Source organism: Ciconia boyciana, chromosome 6 (assembly GCF_034638445.1).
Source record: "Ciconia boyciana chromosome 6, ASM3463844v1, whole genome shotgun sequence".
NCBI lineage: Eukaryota > Metazoa > Chordata > Aves > Ciconiiformes > Ciconiidae > Ciconia > Ciconia boyciana.
The window spans coordinates 15,620,001-15,641,443 of NC_132939.1; the positions used below are offsets into that span (position 1 = coordinate 15,620,001).

A 21,443-nucleotide genomic window follows, 5' to 3' on the forward strand; every position below is an offset into this window, starting at 1 on the left:
AAGAGACGCCAGCTGACTGTAAAGCTTTTGGGCTGGGGCCCATAATATGCAAAGTGTTTTGGTGGCAGGGGGGATTTTCTGGGTATGAGAATGGGATGAGCCCAATTTTAAAAAATAAGACATATTTTACAATGAAAGCATGACAGAGCAAGGAAACAAAGAAACTGGTTGTTATTTGCAATTGTGTTCTATATATGCCATTTTAATAAACTGTGGGATATGACAGTTGGCGGTTTACTGTTAGTTTGCCCAAAATAAATGAGTATATGAATAAATCAAATGATTAAGTTAGTTTCCACTCCTAGCCTTTCACAGCCTGAAGCAGTAAGGACAAAACGGAAGGGCAAAAATGGAGTTCCCCTACTCTTCTGCACTGTGACATCCAAACAACTGGGGGGCACTGCACAGGGGTACTGAAAAGTCCTTCCTCAGCTGGAGAGAACATGGAGCTGGGAGAGTGCTAAAATATGTGCAGGAGGATACAGTGAAAAGCTCCTACCCTTTGGTTAGGATGCACTATCCAGCGATTGCAGGGGTGCTGGTATGAGCCCAGAAGGAAGGTATGGACACTGCAGGGCTGACAATCCCGCCATGTTTATTAGTGGTAAGCTCCAGGAAATGTTCCACATAGCCCTCATAGTTTTCTGGCTTCAGACTTAAATGCATTCACGCACACACTCACACCATCCCTTCTTAAATTTCCTTTGAGGTTTCAGTGTACTGCTATTTTACCCTCAGGAGCTGCTTCTCCCCACAGGCTCTGCGTTACACTCTTTTCTACCATCTATAATAGCCAGTTGCATGTAATGGGAAGAATGCATTTTGTTACTACTTTGATGAGATATGGCCATGCAGTGGGATGTACAATATTGACCAAGTGGTCTCACTGAAGTTATTGCTGATCTAAAAGATAAGGAGTTCCTTACTTATTCCTTGCTCTCACAGAAAGTACCATTTCCCAGGTCCAATGGGTTACTTACCACCTCCTTTGAGGCCGATAGCTGTACTTGTAATAAGATTAACAAAAAGAGATCTCAGATATCGCTGTATAAAAAGACAGCTTGGGTAGGGAAAAGGAACAAAATTCCAGAAGGGAAATTCTTGTATCTCTGGAGAGACAGGAGATAGATCTGTGAACTGAGCCTAACAGCAAAAAGAGAAGAAATCCCATGTGGAGCTAGATTTATACGCACATGAACATGTGTGTGCAGATATATAAATGTATGTATCTACATGTATATATGTTTCTTTGTGTGTGCATACATTTATTATATACGAGATTCAAGTCCTACGTATGCAAAGAGAATATGTGATCCATCCTTGTGGCTTTTTTCCCTGTACCCTGTTGTCCAGATGTAAGCTGTGAAACACATCCAAGTTCTTTAGAAAGGGAAGTGTCAAGCCAGGCAGTTCAGACTGAGCTGTTGCAGTTATCACTCCATTGAAAATGAACAACAAATTCAAATAACAGAGGCCGTGTTTGATTCTGGATCTTTCTGGGTTTTCTTTCTCTAGTTCCCACCCCCACAGTCTCACCTCTCTCCCACCCTTCCCCACTTACCATAAAGTTATGATGCCCTTTACTATAATAATGAATGGAATTCCCAGATTATTATTTTAGAGGCTTAACTGATTCTCCTTGTTTTTAATGTGCTTAGCACTTATACAAAGAGACTTTTTCATATGCCTTTCAGCAAATATAGAAGTAGGCTTGGAGTCAGTATTCATTTTAACAGTTTCAACAGATAGTCACATTTATTTCCAAAGATTTCTTTTTTTCCTAATTGCATTTTTGCATCATTCTGCATGCAGTTGCACTACACATCCATCTATAAACCTGGACCTATCGCCAACAAGTAGAATATCTCCATCCTTAAAGTAATTTTTATAAAAACATATATGACCTGCACAATGCTCACTGTACAAAACTCTAAATACATATAAGAGTGAGACTGTTGGAACCTCGCTTCCCCTTCTGCCTGTTATTTATTTCCAGGTAATATCAGCTGAGAGCTTTCTAGTGCTGTCACTATGGCCAATTTTATATCGGATATTTTTCTCGATACAGATGTGTAGCTATTCGCCTTTTCTTTACTTCTCTGTAAATGCCATATGGACAGAAATCATTGAGTCACCAGATCATACATTTATTTTTATGATATATTATGCTGTTTGATGTCATGTTGACATCTAATTGATGTTATTTTTGCTTTTTTTTGTCTTTGTTTTGTTTCTTGGTTTCAATAAAAAGAGAATTTAAAAAAGGCTGTAGAGTGATGACTTAAGGCACTGACAGACATGAACATAGTATGCATCTCTTTTATGATGTGCTGCTGAGTAATTGGGTATATTTCTAGCTTTAGATAACATATAGGAGACCTCTGAATTTTTACTGTAGAGTGAAGTATTTGAGTAAGCCTAGCCTATAACCTCAAAAGAACTTTTTTCTCTAGCAAGAAGTACATACAGAACATGTTTTCAATAAGGGCTTAACCCATGATTTAAGAGTCAATAAAGAAAGGTTTTCCATAAAGAAATGAGAAAGCAACAATAGAACTAAAATACAACATACTGAAGATTAAATATGTTCCATCAGCACAACACTGTCTTTGTACAGTAAAGAGCAGAAGGGGATGATTAATAGTAAAATGGTATGCATGTCAAAAGAAAAATAAATGCAATTTAGACAAAGTACACACTTATTAACAGAGAACATCATTTACAGTTATTCAGATGGGAGGAAGGCAAGGATGAAACTAGCAGAGAATATATTTCACAATGTGAAGTCACATTCATCTTGGTTCAGGGTTTCCCCCCCACACTACAGCTGCAAAATAAAAATACTGGTGAAATCCTTGCTGGAATAAAATTAATGCCTAAGTGCCTCATGACTTCAGCAGAATCAGGATTTCACTCAAGGTGTTTTAAGGTGCAGCTTTACCAGGCAGACCTCTTGGATCACAAATGGGAATGAGTCCACCTTTCCCCCCAGGGTTCCTGCAGTGCGCAGGCTGCAGACGCCGCCAGCTGTGGTGTCAACCACCACATAACAGCCTTGACACCGACTGGCCTTTTTAAGAGGGGCTGAGGCTACAGACCCGCTCTCACTCATCCTCCTTCTGAATGGCTAGTAACAGGGTCAATAAATGCCTGGGGCTCTTCCAGGTGGCTTTACCAGGGACTGGTTTTTGGGGCACAGAGAGTGGGGAGGGAAGGAAGGAAGTTGGCACTTTGAAAAGAAGCTCAGAGACCAGGTTAAGCTTAGACCAGTGACAGGCAGATGAATGTGCCTGACAGACTGAATATCTGCCCAGCACCTACCAGAAAGCTATCATCTGAAACCAAGTGAAAGGTTTCAGAGAAATAATTTCTCCATGGTAATATACTATGAGAAGATTTTGGGAGCACCTCCTCTATATTTGCCAGAAATGTAGTAAAAATGACCCGATGAAAACTTAGTATTTCCAACAGTCCAAGTTTTGAGCTAGAAGGACACAAATATGTTCTCAGATTATATCGCTCCCTGCAGAACCACAGGGTTCTCTGGAGGTGCCCCAGCAGCGTGCCAATCCAACCTGTTTGTGAAAACTGGTGATTCACCTTCCACAAAGAAATACAACTACAACCAAATACATTTAAAACAAGGGAAAATACAAGAGAGAAAGAAAATGACCATTTCATTCTGCATACAAGAAACACTTTATAGGATAGCTCCATAAACACTGCCCACAAAATAAATATGGATTTATAAGAAAGGCAAGAAAGGTAAATTTTAAATGAAGAAGAGGGTTTGGAGAAGTTGTAAATTAAGAGAAAACAAAGTTTAAAACATAAATGTTTGTTCAATATTAATTGTAGAAATTACTACCACTCCTACTTTGCATACATAATTACACACAAAATGGGAAAGAGGAACAGAAAGACAACAAGGGTTATAATTCCATCAATAATCATCTGGAGAAGATGAAAATTTTTTGAGTTTCACTCTCCTGATATATGGTATCAGTAGAAACCAGACAGGGAATTAAAGTCTATAATTCACAATATGCATGTTTTTACTGCACATGAGATATAAATCAAAGACAAAGTGGTAGATCTGAAATGTACATCTCAAAACACCCATCCTCAAAGCTCCTTCTTAACTGCCTCTCTCAAAATCCCAGGCTGTCCCAAAAATATTTTGATTATGGTCTAATCTACGCTACATGACCTTTGCAGAAATCATTCTTTGCAACTCTGGCAAGTTTCTTTCTCTACCACTTTTGTTAGATGAATAACTCCTTCCATTTGCAAGGAAGTTCTCATAATCTCTGCATTATAGGACTATTATTACCAGAACTCATTGAGCTCTTGCTGTGTACACAGATTTAAATCTGAAAGCCAGAAATTATAAACATATACCTCATTCAAGATAGTACACACAAGCACAGAAGTACACAAATTATTTCAGTAATGTACATTATAGCTAGAAAAAAGAATGACGTCAGAAACCTTTATTAGCATCAGACAAGAGCCTCAATTCTTAAATCATCAATTCACACAATTTCTCATTTTCTAAACTCCCTTTGATTTCTTTGCCTATTAAATCCAATTGCTATACAAATTGGTGTTAGATGCTCTTGAAGTCACACAGAAATTTACCCATCCAGTTTAAACCATATTATCCTGACATAACATACTATATGGCAGTACAGTGGAACACCACAGAGACCGATGCCTTGCTCAAATGGCTTGCCATCTTGAGACTCCTACAATTTTTATCTCCAGTTATCAATTGTCTTCAGGATTTTACACTCTTTGAAAACAGATATTTCTACACCTTCTGACTAATCTTCAGGTCTGTGTGCACTGTAAGACATGGATGCAGACATTTAAACAAAAATGCTCCACTGTAATCCTAAAAGACAGCATGAAAAAAATCACCAGAAAGATAACAAATAAAAAGAACTTAAAACTTAACTGGACGTTCCCACTTCCTAAATCTGTAGGTGGAAAACAACACTTCACCTTTACCAATATAGCCTATTAGTTCTCTTTATTAATGAAAGAAGGAGAAGACACAAGGAGGTCAAGGAAATACGTAAGAATGAAAGTGGTAAAAGGAGAGAGAATCCTTCTAACTATATTATGGACAGTGTCAACAAATGCGAATTAAGTAACTTCTCCCTCCCCAAAATCCCAGAGAAGTATATAAATTATTCGCAGTATTATTATCCCTCTAGCAGCATTATAACACGTTTCATTAACAATTCATTCCCTGTAATTCTAAGAACTATGAAGTAAATTATGATTGTCACACAAAAGTACATCTAAATTACAAACAATATCTCACTAAAAAGTCTCCAGGTTTTTATGAAAGTTTTGAGGAGGTGATCTGATTTTAAGACTGTCATACTTTTAAGAAAATGTAGATTGACTTAAAGTAAACATTGCAGGAGGGAGCTCATGCTCTAGGCTTCACCAAGCAATCAGCAAGGCATCTGACACGCTACAGAAAACCTGCAAAATCCAGCAAATAAATCATGTAACACCCATTCAGTATCCTACAAAGCACACAGTGGGGAGCTGACACATTATTAACTGACTGTAATTTTCACAAACTGTAACATACTAAGAGCTTTATGACATACATGTGGTGAAATATATTTTTATATATTATAAATGCACATGGTTTTAAAGCACATTAATCAAGATACTTCAATTAAATCATTGGGTCGTGTTTGTTTTCAAGTTAGTGGCATCAAAAAATGTTGATTATTACAGTAAGCAGATTTGGGAAACACATCATCTCATGACTCCACTCAAACAAAATCACAAGCTTTTGATGATGAGGTAGTAGTATGTTACACGACAAAGGGACCGACTTGAGCAACAGAGAAGATAACCTTGGGACAGGTTATTGTCCCAAAGTGGTGGTTCCCTTGAATATGAGCTTTTATATCAAATTATTTTATACAAACTTGCTGAAAAACTGCTCTTTCAATGAAAACAAATCCACGAGGGACAATGCAGGTTCCAAGGAAGCCCTAATGCCATCCAGAAGGTAAGAACTGAAGATGATATGACACAGACCTCAGCTTTCAACTAAAGCATCTTTCTTTTTGCCTTGGCAAAGATTTATACAACTTTACAGATGCAAACCTCACCTGCCTCTTTCAGGAATAGCAAGAGCAATTCTGCAAATAACAGAACACTGGCTTTTGAAGCCTTACATTGTTCTGCCACACACAGGAATAACTTGAGGTCCCAAAGGTTCGTAGTACAAAATGGCACTTTGCCAACTCTCATTACTGCCTGCCAACCTGTAGATAATCTTCTTGTACTGTACTTCATCTGATACTTTCACATTTACTACCCTTTACAATACTCAGCAGTTTCTATTTAAATAAAAGTAGACAAGATTAAAAAAAATAAACCTAAAGTAGAAAATACAAGCTAGATGTGAAAGCTGAGAGCATTTTCCTCTCTATTGTCCATTATTCTTTAATGTATCTTTCTCTTTCTGCATGTAGGCCAAAAAAATAAATCCAATGTAAACACAAAAGGCAAATACCTTTTGAAGGCCAGGCAAATATTTGAAAAGCAAAAAAGAGATTCTGCTTTTATCTCTAGATCACCCTACAATTTAATGGTTAGTGGAGTGGGGTTTCTTTTTTCCTTTCTTTCTTGTTTTTCTTTTTCTCTTTATTTCAGGGAATGCAGCAGAGGCAGGTCCACACTTCATAGCTCACAGAATGGTTATCAACCTATAAACTATAACAATGGGATAACAAAGGTCGGATAACTATACCATGCTTGTTACAAAGCAGAAAGAAAAACTGGCACTATCAAAAGGCTATAAGGCAACAAACCAATGTATTAAAAATCTTGATCCAATATTATTTTTAAACTATGAAAATTATGTGCCTGACATTGTAATCTGATGTATGTAATTTATAAGCAAAGTGCAGATGCCTGTGTGGAGCTTAATGGTCTTCATGAGGTTTCTCAAAATTAAAGCAACACCACTTCATGGACTAGAGAGAAAGACTTGGGCCTTCAGCTATGTCAGTAGTATTAAATAGTACCACAATATAAGAAAAAAGAATATCTGCAAGCTAAAATAGTAATGCTGGTAAACCATTACCAGTAAGCCCACAATCACCTAGTAGAAAGAGTAAATGACTACCTACATGAGTATATGGAACTGATTTCAAAGAGTTGCTAGGTGGGAATAAAGCTCTTGAAACCAAAATGGAATACAGGCACCTTTTTTTGTCCCCTTATTACTAGTCCATGATTCTCAGGTCAGTACTGTACAGAAATGTACAAGTGTTCAGTGGTTCAATAAAATGGGTTGATGCTCTCAGGCCAATAGCAAATCTTTACCAATCAGACATGAACCCCAGCAATTCCTCAAGACAGATACTATCTGGTCACTTCATTCAGAACAGGATCATAACATATTGTTGTAATGATATATGAAAGCTGCATCAAATGCCTCACCTATCTTATGAGTAAATAAGCCTTTTTGTCTGCCGAGTTCTTTATAGTGTAACCTTTCATGAAACACAAATTGAAAACAAAAACTCTGTAACTCCATATAATGAGAACCAGTGCTTTCTTAAATTGTATGCAAAAAAATTAAATTATCTTACAAGTAAAATAAAGCCATCAATGGTAACGTTATTAAAAATATTGATGCATTAAGGTAAGGATTTTTTTATAGCAACAACTATGGAAAAAAAATAAGCCATACCCTTTAGTTTATTGCTTGTTTAGAGTAGTGAGAAAAGAATAAGAATGAAAAAAGAGCAGAATATACTGATCAGAAAAAAAAGAGAGTTCTGTCTTAGGGCTTCAGAGTAAAATATGGTTTAAGTCTTAGCCTCTGCATATGAGACAGTATTAAGTAAGTACACATACTGTGAGGCAAAACTTTCAGCTTGATTAGTTAGCTGGTGAGAGGTGAAATTTGTTACATCAAAAGGACAGCATTTGGTAGTTTGCCCCAAAATCAGTTCCTATAATAATGTAAATGGTGTAATCAATGGCCAATGTGATTCTCACTCACTTATCCACGCTCTTAGATCTTCTTCCGCTATATAGATAAAATTTCCTGAGAATGAAATGTATATGTTTAGATTCTTCATTCTATATTTCTATAGTGTATCTTATACTCATCAACAGCTGATGTATGATATAACACTTTTTAATACATGATTTTCAACCTGCAAATGTTCTTCTAAACACTAATATAAAACTATTGTGTAACAAAGGAATACATTTCTCTAAATTTTCAACTATATTTCTCTGTGTGATTATGGACTGATAGAGGTTATTTAAGGGCCATCTGCTATAAGACTTTTTAAAAAATGTATGAACAAATATATTTCAGCAAAAAGGTCACTCAGAATATAAACAAAAAGAAGTGACTTTGGGGTTGATCACCTGTCCACTGACTTCAAGGCTGTAAGAAAACATTTTATATATGTTCAAGCTGTAAAGTACGTGTACTTTATTATCTTTTATTTGACAGAAAAGTGATAAACACTCCTTCTAACTGAAGAGGTTTGATCGGCAAAGTAGGATTAATACTAGAAAACAGAATTAATACTTGCTTATTCTTGTAGAAAACATTTATAGATAAAAGCTATTTAAAAAATCCATTCTCTAGCATTAAAAAAAAAAAAATCTAATTAAGCACCTGAAAGCTATTTTTATTAGGTTCATTTTCAATTTTCACAATATAACATCACATTAAAAGATTATGGTATTCCACAGGAGAAGGCAACAGAAACAATGAGAAAAGGAATTATGTTCCAGACTACCACATAAATTAGGGGACACCAGCCCTTCATGGTGAGATTTATCAAGATCATGAGCATGGTACTACTATAGACATTGACAGGGAACTGATTTTCTTCTGGCTTTTCCCTTGAAGCCCTTGTAAAAAAAATGAACTTGGCAAAGAACGTCAATATGATCTCTATAAAGCAATTTTATAAATATCTTAGGTAATAAGTAAACATGTACAATGTCCAATTCTCTATCTGCTTAATATTAGAAATCCTGAAAGTGCAAGGTGAAACATTGGGATGGTTACAAGTCCATTGCTATGCTAGAACTGACCCATGCATTTCATAAGTAAAACTGCTAACAATAACCTGGAAGACTCATAAGCATTCTAATCCACTGCTGATTTTATCAACTAATTCTCAATATTTTTGCTGATAGTGTATTACTCCTCTAAGTTCTAGAACATCATCTCTGAAAGTAGAATATATAAGGAAGTGTGAAGTTTTGTGCCTAATATTGATATGAAAATTATATAGGGCATTACTATGCACGTGTGCATAAATGACCATTAGACAGATGCATGTGTATGTTCACATACATGTATATGCAAATACACGTACATATTTGCATATGCAGAAAAACATATAAATAATGGACAAAATGGACTTGTATGCATTTATGTATGTATTTGTGTGCATGCTTATATACACACATACATAAATATGTAGATAAAAAGACATAACCTGCATATAACTATATGTTGTTTAGACAGACACACATATACATAATATGGAAGGAATTCACTAAGTTAATTCTTACTAATGAGGACTACAATAACTGACATCGTGTATCATATCGCAGGATCATAGTGTTTGCTCACAAATTTTCTAAAGCATGGATCACTTCCTAGACTGGGTCTATAAAACCACAGTACAGGTTTATAAAGCGATATATTTTTTAATAACAATAAATATTATTTTTTCTTTCCATTGCTTACTGTGTGGTTCCATCTCTCTAGACTTGGTTGGTATCAGTCAACCCATTTTGTACAGTTTTAGTTTATGAAGATGTATTCAGACATACAGGCACAGTTTTTAAACTAAAACAGTTGCTGCACTGCTGGAGCTGCAGAAGTAAAATCAGAACATCACTACTGATGAATTAAAATTCAGCTAAAAATTAGTTGTGTTTCGCTAGTACAGGTGAAGTAAAATAAATCATTCTTCTTACATATGCCTCTATGCTGCTGAAGGTGTGCAGGCAATTTTGTTTCTACGACTTCTATGATCATCTACCACGAAAGGCATGTTGATTGTACCCTTAAAGGCTAATGGTGTGCTAGTGCAAAAAACATTCAGAAAAAGGCTCAATAATCTATTTGCTGGCACCAAGCTTCCTTTCTAATTTATTCCCTGAAAACATCAGTTTTAGGAAAATGGGAAAATTACATTTCTCATACAATGCAGAAATTATTATTGATACTAACAGATGAAGTAGGCACTTCTTATTCTTTCCTTTCTTTGCTTGCTACAAACAGCTAAAAGCAGATAGCAGAAGACAGAGGACACAGTAACTCTGGATTACATGTCACAGCTGTAGGATGCAGGAGAGAATAACCCTAATGAAGTCCATACACTCACTTCGGAACTATATCAGTATAGCTCAAAGCAGAATCTGATCCTCCTCGAAACAAAACTGCTATTACCGATTATTGTTTTAGTTGACTTCGACATCAATTCCAAAATTTAGCTCTTTCTTTGAAATAGGAAGTCTAGGCAAGTATGCACTGAATGCCTAGGTCTGAATGCTGACAAGCAAGGGAGGCTTATTATTCTCTTTCTCATAACATAGCAGCTCCCTTCCTAATAGGAATTTAAAACAAAACAATGTTTCTCTCCTGCAGGGTTTTATTTGGCCTTTACATTAAACAACACTCTAGATTAGTAACCAGGTTTACCAGACAGTTGTCATGGGGTCACTAGCAGCTACTTTGTTTTCCCTCAAAACTGTGCTCTGTAACGTGATGATAGCGTTAAATGGACTACAACTGATGGAAAAAGTAGAAAGAAGAGAGAATAATCAACAACATAGTAAAAATATTTCTTTCAAAGAAAAAGCAGTCTATTGAAAAACCACAGACAAGAAAGATTCAGCATAAGTGCTAGTAAACCATATATATTACCTCAAAAAATGCTAAAAGCTTACCCTGGTAAAGCAAGAACAAAGACATATGCAATTTAGCTCACTTTTTTAATGCAAAAACTGGGATGCATGGTTATACATATTGCTTTTTTAAAATCCAAGTTAATAGGGAAGTAGAACAAATGTCTTAAATTGGAATTAAACAAGTACGGTCATGATGAAAAGTCTGTTTTGAGAAAAAATGAACATAAACAGTTAGGATTTGCCTGCTGCAATTCTCACTAACGTTTAAATAGACGATTCTCCCTCTGTAAAATGACAGGAAACTTGCACATGCACATAAACTGCTAGACAGCAGACAAACTGTTATATATTATTTACATTATCCATCCCTGTCCAGAGGTAGAAAGGCCAAAAGGATGTCACTGAGGAGTAGTGGCATCTGTGTATTATAGCTGCTGCTGAAGTGCCCGGCTTTGGCCTTCTCCCAGCTCAGTGGAGTTTGGTTGGTTTGACCTATTTAAGCAGAAGCGCCCTGACAAATCTCCGCTCTGTTCTGAATACTACTGTTTGCCTCCTACACTGAACACCTGCACATCACAATCTCATCAGTCTGGTTAGTAAAACAGACCCATTTGTGGGACAACAGTCAATCTACTGTCCTTTGGCTCTCACAATCTCGGGTGAATACAGTTTTAGAGAAAATTTGCTGTGGGTTTCGTTTGTTTGTTTGCTTTTGTGATTTTTTTGCTACAATTAAAACATTTGGTCTAAAGGCTCCAGAATAATTAATAACTGCACAAATACTGATTTGTACTATCTTTGTAAGAAATACCAACAGATTCTCCACTAGCAGCTATAAAAACACAACCAAAGCCTATGTAGTAAAGACAGTCAGGGGATTACATTTTACAGTTCTATGGATGTTATGTACTATCATCCACTACTACCACAGAACCATATTCAGATGGTGAAAAATGACAGGTTTGATTGCTCCAGGATTTAGTAGCTGAAAATAAAGTAATGTGTCTTTGAGAAATACAATGTTTCATGAGTATGTCTTTTTAAAAAAACTATTGGAATATGTTGGATGTAATAAGGAACACATGTAACTCCTACTTCTGATGAAGAAAAAAAGGAAAGGGAAAAAAATGTTTTCCTCTAGCAGCACATGATTCAATTAACTCTTCAAGCTCTTCTCTCTTTGCCGCTGTTTAAAATATAATTATTTTCCATAAGACAGTAAAAATGCTAGTCCCAAAGGCAAAATGAAGTCTTACAAGATTTCTCTCTACATTATCAGAGATGGATCAAGTGCCAATAAACACCTATGTACCTAATTGGCAGTTTTGAAAAACACAGAACACTTAGCAGCTTGCGCTGAAATGAAAACCCACAAGATACTAGGCCTGTTTTATTCAGGTGTTTTAGACTAGGTAGGTTTAAGGGTTTTTTTCAGTTCTAACATTTTACAATTTATTTTATTCTAGGAGAGTTCTAATGTTTCTATATTCTCTCTTTAATATCTTGTAGAGATAGACACCTATATGCAAAGTCACGAGTTCACCCTGGATTTATCGTTTTTTCATGACACAACCTTGTAATTTTACATCCAACCACTCTAAGCTGCTGATGCTCTGTAAGGACTCTGTAAAAGCCAGAGTTGTTCATGAGCTCTTTTGGTAATATAACAGCCTGAAGCACAGCTAAGCACCAGCTGCACCATATTTATCTACTTGTTTATGAAAGAGTTTCCCCCTCATTGTGTGGATAACTGACCTTAGCCATAGCTAATAAGACATGCGCTTCCTTGAACTATGCAGCTTTACACTGAATCTTATAAAATACTTCAGTGTTATCCATATAGCCTCACTGAGCTCCTAATGAACTGAAACACATTCTCTCTCCAGTACGGGCATCACAGACAAGGTGTGGTCCAAGGAACAAAAATAACCTGGCCCAACCTCTGCTTTGGCCATCTGCTTCTGTAGACAAGCTTCTTGCTGCCTACCACCAGGTTTTTATAAAGTAGAGAATCAAGCAACGTATAGATATTTATGCTCCACCCTACCCATCATCTCATCTTACTGCCCCAACCATGTAGTGACAAGAATGGCGTGCTTGCTGCAGGCTAAATGCTTCAGCAGCCTCCCCTAAATTGCACGTGTGTTTCCAGATGTATGTCTAGTTAGTCAGAGACCTCTGGAAATTCATCACTTCTCAGCCTTAAGCCTTTAAATAGCCTAGGAACTACACAGTCTGCATTGACGAAAATGCAACAATTTGACTTAACGTGAAAACCCTGCTCAGTCAAACTAGTTCCACTAAATCAGATGATGTTCTTATCAATCTATTCCAGACACATACAACTTTTTTTTTTTTTTTTTAATACGTGGCTGAGAAGCTACAACTGGCACAAAAGCAAAGATCGTGTCAGCTGTAAAGCCATGCTGAACTGACTTGGTAGGGGGACTTTTTTCACAGATTACACTGTGATATTGTTGAATTTGAAACAAGTCACTGGAATGTCAACAGACAGTTTCTGCTTGATATCTTTTGTTTCCATTTTTTATTTAAGAATATTACTTTTACCACAGTTGATTTAAATTATAATTAAAGAACAGCTAATTTACACTGGCTTACAGTTGGGGGGGTTCAAGACTGTTTCTCTTCAGTTGCAGGTAGTATTTGATGATTTAGGATTCTGCCAATAAGCTAATACTTACAATAAATTTTAAAATTATTATTAGTCTGTCAGTTGAACCAGTACAGTGCAAGAGCTCAGTTGTCAACTACATATACATACAAAATACAATAAATCTTGAAATAATACTTCAAAATCCAACCAATTTGTCTAATTTGTGGGTTAGTACACACATAAGTAATGCGATCACCTTAATCATTCCAAATAAGCATACTGCGAGTTTCATTTTGTTTTGGTTTGGTTTTTTTCCCCAACAGCACTACACTAGTTGTTCCTGATGATGTTCCAAGCAGAGCATTCCAAAGAGTCACTCGTGCAGGAAAACAGTTGAGCTAAACTCAGTTGCCAGCTCTTTTCTAATTTTAAGTTTAGCTTTCCCATTCTGAAGCAAGCATTCTTCTCCAACACTACTTAAAAGAGCTTATCTAATTTAACTTTCATTTTTTCCTTAAACATCTGGGAAACTTCATTTCTCTAATCAGTTTCTTACTTTCCTCCACTAATTACAATCTTGTTTTTTCTACGTATATCATTTCCTGTGTGATAATTTTTTCATCATTGGTTTTCTTGCTCTTTATATATTTCCTAGATGCTGGTGTTCAAATTCAGGCAAAGCACCTTATTTCTGTTGTTGCCATTTGCCTTAAAAATACTCAGATAAAATGTGCCACAAGAAGTTATTTGCCTCTCTGTATATCTGAATATTTAGTATAGCTTCCAAAATGCCACCATTTGTTGCCCTGATAGCTCCATCATTAGCAAATTCTAGGATTTTAATTTACTCTAACGTGATGAGCTCTCCTTCAGAAAATTGGTTACCAGCTGTCTCTCTGCTCGAGGAGGCCAAAGTCACACACAAAACAATGAAGCCTGTCAGACAAACGCCACTTCTCCGTTTCACTTTCGTCACTGCCTGTTCTCCTCTTCTTTCCATTTCTCCTTTGCCCTAGGCCATGTCTTAATCCCATTCTCAAAATCAAAAGGTTTCTTCCTTTCTGTATGGCTCATGAACAGTTACCACATAGAACTAAATTGCTACACGGGCTTAGCCTTCAGATTTGGGTTACTTTCCATTTTTATCTGTATTTTCATTCTTGTATCACCACACTCCCTTTCACGTAGCTTTCAGGCTATTTCATAGATATAGGCTAAAATCTGGAGATGGTAAACTCTTTTCCACCAAGACAGATACTGTAGTAACATCATATGCATATTGAATTCCACTCTACAAGCAAATTAGGATTTTTTTAAAAGCTACTAATTTAAGTAACAGCATACAACTTAGGAAAAGTCATTAAATACTGTATGCAGACTTTCTAATTTCTACAGTATTAGACCATTATTTAAAAGATTTTACACTTCTCTCATATAATAAACTAAATACTGAAGATGACATTGAAAAAATAAATGTTTACCATACCTATTGATTAGTATCAGCAGCACAAATAGACAAATTTCAAAGTTTTCCCAAGACAGAGCTCTGAGTCTTTAGAAAATTACCAAAATTATAAGAAGATTATGTTCAATTGATCTAATGGTTTGGTTTGCACTTCTCTGTATAAACACAGTGGTATGTTTACCAAACATCCATTTCCTTCTAACCCCAGATCACAGATTTTTGAAACCCCACAAAAAAAAAACTTTTTAATGAACACAAATGTGTTCACAATATCAAAACAAACTTGAATAAATCATTCATACAGTGTGAAAACTGAAGTCTAATAACTCTGTGAACGAAAGAGCTCTGCAACATAAAAGTTTCCATAAACCTCCACAATATGTTCAAGCACGACTAAAGACAGACTTATGTAATATATTAGGTTGCAATTGCGAAGGACTCTTCAGGTTTTGTAATCAGTTCTCACACTTAACCACAAACAGGTAAAGAATTGTTACGATATTTCACAGTTACATACATTGCATAGCTTAGAAACATATCTTCTTACCAAAGTTAAAACACAATTTCAATTTCTTTCATTCATCTGAGGAAACTGAGGATCAACATATGCTGTTTCATATGCTGATAGTTTAAGTAAATCAACAAGGATTATTTTTAAAACTAAACTCTCTTACAACGAAAAACAGAAAGAAAAGACTTTATTCCTTTGAGAAGATGTCTAGCTTACCTGGCTTTGCCATTCCACACCGACAGCCTGAACAATATTATCAGCTCTTCAGGTACTAATTCTTGCTAACTGGAAGGATATTTTCTCTCTTGCTGGATTAATAATCAACTTTCCTGATAGTTCATTTGTAATTCTCTCCTGGTTAACCCTTTGCAGGGCTCCCATTTTGAACTAAGCAGCCTACACTGTTCAGTTCATTTTAATACAAAAAATAACAAAACATATGATAGTACAAACATGACAATTAAATAAAGAGCTAAAGAGAAAGTTTAAGAATAGATTATCTTAAAAAAATAAAAGCTTGAAACTACTTAAAATAAGACTTTCTTTCTCTTAAAGACTCTACTTACTAAACCTAAGAGCCAGTAAACCAATGCATCAACAAACTGAAAGTTGTAAAGTCCAATGGCTCATACGACAGCACGCTCCCATGAAGCTACTGCTCAACCTCTCATCTTCGGTGTATGTGTAAATACGACACATGCCTGCTGAATTCTGAAAATAACATATTTTATTATTGAATAGTGTGCTGAGAAATTACCACAGTTATCAGTCTGTGCAAGGCCGTCCATCTGTGTTGTCAGAAAGCAAGAGCAAGAGTGGCCAGGAGTAAAAATGAGATAAGAGAGGCCCAGAATAGCTAAAAAGGGGAGTTCAAATAAGGTCAGAACAGTTTAAGATGGGATACCTAACAATTATATGTAATTTTATTTTTCAAAGGTAATAGTAGCAAATTACGTACATTTTATCAGTTTCATAAGAATTCAATATATTTTGGCAGCTCTGTTGTGAAATGAGTAAAACTACGATAAAACAAACCCAGTAAAGGGGTTTGTTTTATAGAGATCTAGTATAGGAGGGTGAAACATTCTGGAAATCCTGACCTAAAGAAACCAGCCTTTGTCTGGGGGATATAAGATGGACCTTGGGATGTGCTTTGATTGTGGACAGAGGGAAAAGGAAGAGAAAAATAAATTTGTTGCATGGATGACTGAGGCATAATGCTGCAAAAATGGAGAAATCATAAGAAATGCTTTGCTTTTTTTTTTTTTCTGGAAAACAATTACTTGGGGGTTTGGATGCTCTAGGAAAAATATAAGAGATGACAGTTCTATTCACTAACAGAAATGCTTTCCTGGTAAATTGTGCTATAGCTGTTTTATTAAATAATACTGCAGGACTTTTTTTTTTTCCTTAGACAAAGGGACAGAGTCTCCAAAAGTTACTGCATAGCACAGAAGAGACTTATCTATTTCCCTTTGCGTAAGAGCAGTCCTATAGCAAACCTATTTTTACACAACTGTAGGTCTCTGCTCTGTCTACTGCTCTCTCTTTTCTGCAGCACCTAATACAGCTGCTGTAAACTTTCTATGATATGTGCTGTAGTATTTATGATAAAATGCTATAAAGTGTTGAAGCAAATTTATTTCATATTTATAGTTAATTTTATTCTGTGTGTGTTTGAAGGAAAACCTTTTAAGAACACCAATAATGTGAGAAAGCTACAACAACTAAGTTTATTGTTAAGTATCACATCAGTGGTACTCCTGGGGGCTCCTCTTCATGGGAAGAAAGCTTAAACAACATTTTCTAACACATTGGATTGCTTCCCAGAGATGTGATGGCCTACAGAGGCAGTGCTGAACAAAGCAGGCTGGAATAGTAAGTCAGTAAACAACCCTTTTCAGAGGATGGTCACAAATAAGTGCAACTTTGTCTAATAAAGGCAAATTATAGTTATCTTTTGTTCTTTAGAAGGTGCATTATCTTTCTCTCCTGTTCCACCTGACTAAACGGGTGGTATCTCTTCTATCACCTGACTGAGTGGTTGGCTGGAAATAATGGGGCAAAACAATCCACTATTGTTACAAGAGACAATGACCTTTCATGTCCTTGGAGCTCGCCATGACCTTTCATCTTTCCTATCCTCCAATGGTCTCTCCTAACAACTAAAACTACACCCCGTTAGGCTGAATTCCAGATTGTCATAAAAAGCCCCGTCCTTTCGAAACAAAACCAATTTTTACACCAAGGTGGAGGAGAAACACAGGTCCATTGTTCCCGCACAGATGGAAGTTAGAGTTACTAAGGCAACAGCTCTAATCCCCCTTTTTACCACCTTTTTCACATCATTGGCCTATCAAGTGTGCTACCTTTTAACTCATAAGCTCAAAAGCTGGTAGTCTAACTGACTGCCCTAATTAGCTACGATTTTCACAGTACAGACAACATGATGAGCTAATCGAAATTTGCAAAATAATGACGTACCTCCAGCAAATATTCCTCCTCCTGAGGCCCAGTCTTAGAATAACAATAATGAGACCATTATTAGAGGAGGGCATTAAAATGCTGCACTGCTGCTAAACAGAGAACTTAATTGTTCTGGTCTTGTCCATTGAATCAACAACCTATTGTTGTGGACTTGAAAAATAAAGGACTGGAGAATGGGTGCCATAATGATTGGTCTGTGCTGCCATACCAGCACTCTGTAGAATTGTTTTCCTTTTGAAACTCTTGATGGACTAGTAGTTTTGTTTAAAAGTAATATAAAAGGCAATTGTCTGGATAAAAAGTCCTATTTATTGAAATCTTTAGAAGCAGTTGCATGGATTTGTTCATGACCCCCAAGATAAAAACATAGGGACCATACTAATGCTATTTGTAGAGACCACTGCTTGTAGTGACACTAGATAACGCTGTCCTGTCTAGCTACTGCAAAAGGAAGGCAGGCATTTCCTTTGCAGACAGAAATCATGACAGAAGGTCAAATAGTGGACAGGCCCAATTCATCTGTAAAAAGGAAGATGTTTCATTAAAAAAAAAAAAAAAAGAGAATGACCTAATATATTTGGTCATCATTTAGAATTCTGAGTTTAGATCAAACTGATAAAGGTATGCCTAAATTAGTCACAACACAGGACTTTTTTGTTTGGTTAGTTGGTTAGATTTTAAAAATGATAGACCTTTTTTTTTCACCTCTTCTATAGAATTATACCTTAAACTTTGTAGTTGGGAAACTGAATAATATACCTTGAGATGTAGTGACTCAACTGATGTAAATTGTAACTTAGTGTTAGCTTAGGATATTTAAAATTGGGACTGGGAGGAAGAGATATCTAAAACCTCTGGAATGTCTTTTAATCTTTTTTTTTTAATTGATAAGAAAGTAAACTCTACAGCTTTTCACAAAATGTTTAAGATAAACTTGACCTTGAGAAAAAAAAATATTCTCCCAAATCAAAAATCATAGTTTTATTACATCAAGTCATTGTTAAATAACACTGTCCTGGATTTCTCTCAGCTTTCACTGCAATAGAGTAGTTGAAAACATATAAGCAATAACAGATTTACACTTTGGAACAGAAATTAAAATAGTATCTTACTGTATTTTTTATAGTTACTTCTCTTAATGCATGTTTCTACATACAAATTGCTCAAAAATAGGCTATGACTCTAGGTTAATATAAACGATCAGAAACAACAGAATTTGGGCTTGCAAGAGTATCCATTGGTACTTTGCTATTTATTTCAATGGGAAAAAGTTTAGGTTTTAATTTTTTCTTATTCTTATCAACATATTGTAAATCAAAATGAGGGGGAAAAAATGTGAAAAGGAAAAAAAGGGGGAAGAAAACTTAAAGTTAAAGGTTAACCCAAAAGGCGTTTTCAGCAGTCCTTAGAACTGCTTGCATAATGTAAAGTTGTCTTGCATGTACTCACAGAACACATTTTCTTTAAACTCAGGGTCTTTTCTGTTGTAAATTGAAAAATGCCTAATATAAAGAAGTATTAAATTGTAAATAAGACCTCTTGGTTTATTCAATCCATGCTTTGCTTCATTTATCTTCATCTTGTTAGGCTAAATTAATTAACAATCTCTGTGTTGCACACTTTCTCTTTTCATTACATCAAATAATGGCCTGGATATGGGAGAAAACCCTCACCACAGGGATCTTGAAACACTACCTTGAGGAAGAGTCTCTTACATATGTATTGCTGTAGCAATATTAACTAGCTAGATGTTACAACATTTATTAAATGGATTCTTCATCGCTTTAAAATAATTATCCTTCTTTTTTGAGATATAAAAATATTTTTTAAAAATTAGAGGCTTGCAATAGATCACGTTCACAATTTGTAAGCCACAAGTATTAAAAGAAAGTACCTAAATTCATCAATAGTTTTACTCAATGTTTTATTTAATATAAAAAAACCTGCACTTGAACACAATTTTTGGCCAACTGTGTATACAGTCCCAAACGTATTAATGTGTCAAATTACTCAAACCAAGTTGCTGTATCATTTGTCTGTGAATGTTCTGTATGTAATTAATTGGATGTCTGGGACAGTTTCATTGGTAAATCTGGTTATTTTAATACTGTAATGGGGAGCAATGTGCTAAACTATTAGGCAAGTTTTCTTCCTTTAACCTACATTATGGCATCTAGAGCAAAAGGACAAAACAGTAAAGCCTTTTTTAATCTCACCCTGATCAAACAACCCTCTTTCTCCAATCACAGCTTTGTGCGTGATATCTTTCTGCTAGTGTTTCTTATTTAATTAAAACAGACACTGACAGAAGGACATGGATTAGGACTGTAATGATGCATTTACTTAGATTAATCGGAGGCTCCTTTTGGAGTAATGGCTTAAACAAAGAACAAAAGGAAATTGTTATGAAACAGCCTTTTATCCCAGGCAAAGGTCACATTATGAGGTTTTTAATTTTGTCAGCCTCTGTTATATTGGGCCTTGCTACTGGAACATGAGAAGTGCTTCTCTCTCCCTCTCCCCTGAGCCAAGCCAGTTATTATAATACAGCCATTAAAGCTGCAAATTAAAATGTCTGATTTTAAAACAGGTTGCTTAGCTTTCAAAACCCTCTAATTAGCATGTTGTGCATTGTTGTGAAGGAAAGAAACCTAAAATGCTAATGACCTGCTGCCAGGTGACCACACTGCTGTGCAAAATAATACAGACCCTTTCAAGTAGTAGTAATAATAATAATACACAGCTCTTACGAATTACCCAACTCCAGGTCTACTCTGCACCACATGTGCTTAAAGAAACAAGCGTGCATCCAGCCAAAAGATCAGAGTTCAGTAGTCAGCACAAGATTGTTGTATGTTAACTGGAAAGAAGTCTTTGCCCATTCAGACACTGTAAGGAAAGAGAAAAACATTTGAAACCACCATAGGCCAGGTGATACTCGGACCAGGCACAGAGAAAAGCATGAAATGGAAAATTCTTCCCCTCTCAGACAGCAACTACAGATACACTTCTGTAAATCTCAAAAGAGCCAGCCCCAACTTGCTGTGATAAATTCTGCTTCTGTCCTTTGTTCACAAAAAGGCAATAATGCATTACAAGACCCCAAATACAGGTATATTTTTGTCCTTTCTCAGTTTACCATTCATTGTAACAAGTTCATTGAATACACAAAATTAAGTTAGAGCTGCCAAATCTCGAAATTTTTCCACAAGTCTTGTGATATTTTCTTAAAATATGCTACAGGAGAAAGTCTGATAATGCAACTTCAAAGACTCAAACCAAATAGAAAACATTTTCTTAAACCTCATAGTACTTGAATCTCTGGTTTTTTGAATACTTGAGTTTTAGCAAAGTTACTCACTTCACACAAAATTGCAAAAGAAAAGAACTCCCAGTGACAAAATGTACCCTAAGTGACTTCC

The 21,443-nt window shown here is 35.8% G+C and overlaps 1 protein-coding gene across 9 annotated transcripts in view; it reads right to left on the reverse strand.

The window, feature by feature from the left end:
- The window catches only part of SOX6 (SRY-box transcription factor 6), a 378,993-nt gene that overhangs the window by 253,875 nt on the left and 103,675 nt on the right, over positions 1-21,443 (reverse strand). For 5 of the 9 annotated variants that reach the window (XM_072864494.1, XM_072864496.1, XM_072864492.1 and 2 more), the window contains exon 1: positions 15,751-16,231. The exons of 3 other annotated variants lie outside the window; for them this stretch is intronic. The gene's annotated coding sequence lies outside the window, so the exon portion shown is untranslated. Of the gene's footprint in view, positions 1-15,750; positions 16,233-21,443 lie in introns of those variants that run through there. One more of the 9 variants, XM_072864491.1, reaches the window with a different exon arrangement.